Source organism: Centruroides sculpturatus, unplaced genomic scaffold (assembly GCF_000671375.1).
Source record: "Centruroides sculpturatus isolate CEXI.00-Female unplaced genomic scaffold, Cexi_2.0 scaffold171, whole genome shotgun sequence".
Classification (NCBI taxonomy): domain Eukaryota; kingdom Metazoa; phylum Arthropoda; class Arachnida; order Scorpiones; family Buthidae; genus Centruroides; species Centruroides sculpturatus.
In genome coordinates this window covers 23,659-25,866 of record NW_019384470.1, presented here as the reverse complement: position 1 = coordinate 25,866, position 2,208 = coordinate 23,659, and positions in this window count along the sequence as shown.

Sequence of the window (2,208 nt, the reverse complement as noted above, 5' to 3'; positions counted from 1 at the left end):
AAGTGTTGAAAATAGAGTCATAAAACAATTAACGTTTATTGACTTTCGCGGTAGGGGGTAACGCGGGGTCGGTTGACAAATTTTCTCGCAGTAGTGCAAAAGTTCTACTCACTTCGCTTGAAAGTGTCATATTTCTTCCCCACTTACAAACAAACCCGATGGCAATCGGTGAAACAGGAGATAAATTACAGCGAGTTGAAATTTGATATGTTTATTTTTTTGCGTTTTTCGTATCGAATTACATAAAAATAAATATTAAAAAATTCATTTTGTCAATATGCAAGTAATTTATATCACTAGATAGAAAACAAAGCGCAGAATTCAACTAAGAAACTGTAGTTTCTTTACGCGATAGATAAAATTGAATTATTTCATATTAAAAACACTGGGTCTATAAGACCCATGCGACTCAAGTAAGGGCCCCATTCCTAGCGACTTACGGAGGGTTAATTTTCGGCTGAGCAGTGGTGAAGTGGTTCTATTTCCTAAACACAGGGAATTCGGTCATGGGTTTGCGTCTCCCCAGGACGGGCTGGCCACGTTGAGTTTTCCGGGTTTTCTCCACGTCCACGTCTGTAACGCCTGAATAGGGGCCAGTTACCCTTAAAAAGTCCTTACGGAAGGCACTCTTCTATGCAGATCGTCTAAGCACTGCGTCGCCATATCTTAAAAGAAACAAATAATTAATCTACGGATTTCACAACACTTTAAATCACTTATCTTCTGTATATATTTAAGTATAATAAATACAATTACATGTAACTCCCATATAACACGGCACTTCTATAGCACGGATTCACTCTAACACGGTTGAAGAATTAGGAACATCTCCCGTATAACACGGTGCTTTTATAGCACAGGTTCACTGTAACACGGTCTGGAAATTATGTAAAACCCTCGTACAACATAAAATGTAATAAAGAGTGCGTTCTTTTATACCTCTGCGTAACTCCGTGCGAGCATTCTAATTGTTTTCGTGGCTACTTTGAATGTGCTTTCAACAAATAACCCACTTAATGGTTAAATTTTACAATTGGCATTCTTCTTTTGCCTCTAAAACCTCATTTTAGAATTATAGATTCCTCCACACAATACTATCGATAGTGCGGGCGCCGCCATCTTCTTTCACCGTCGTACCTAAATGCCTACGAACGGCAGAGCGACCGCTATTGACGAACGCACCCACAAACTGTTACCAGTTGATAATGCTCACACTAAGATAATCATATAAAATGAATAATCCTGTGGTAAAATATTTACTTAAATAATAAATAAGTATTTTACCTATGAAAAAATGAATAATAAATCTGATTTAAATAAGGATTTAAGAACATGTTTTTTTTATAATTTTTGGAACCTAATCTCCCTTTTCGCACTAGTTCTTTGTTTCGTATAACATGGTAATATTTTGGAACGTAACTCCCGTGTTATACGGGGGTTACCTGCTGTTATTTAATTTCTATTCGCTCAGCAACAACTATAATATTTTTCAGAGAAATAAATAATTTTTTCATGTTTTCATAAAAAAACGAAAAATGTATAAATTTATGGATATAAACAAACACTTTTAGTGCGACATAAAAATGCCTAGAAGAAATGAAATATGTAAGCAACCCTATTTATTTTCTATCTTAAATTTGCACTTGATAAGTACGTATCATCTTTACACACTGCTAGATACTAATTTTGAATGTAAAAAAATTTAAAAAATTATAGTGTAACTAAAGCTTTTTAATACGAGCGCCATAATTATATGCTTTATAATATTGTAATATATTATTTTTATGTATATTTAATTTCAATATAACGAAAGTATCGACCCCCCCTATAACACTGTTGATAATTCCGTTTTATATGAATTACATGTTGTACGAGTCACTTAAATTTTACAAATACTCGTACGTGAGCCGTTCACAGCCAGGCACACGTATTTGTATAACCTAGATGACTCATACAACGTGGAATTCATATAAAACGAAATTATCAACAGTGTTATAGGGGGGCCGACTGTAATGTAATACACTGAAGCACATTTCTGCTTCTAATAATAAATATAGAGAGAAAAACTATTTTTAAACAGTGGTTTTGCGAAAAACATCACTCATTCTATGTTTAAAAGCATTTATTATTCGATAATTTTTAACGACACCAAGATAATATACAGCACTGTTGAACCGATACGGCTTTTATTACTTATTATGTGATTTC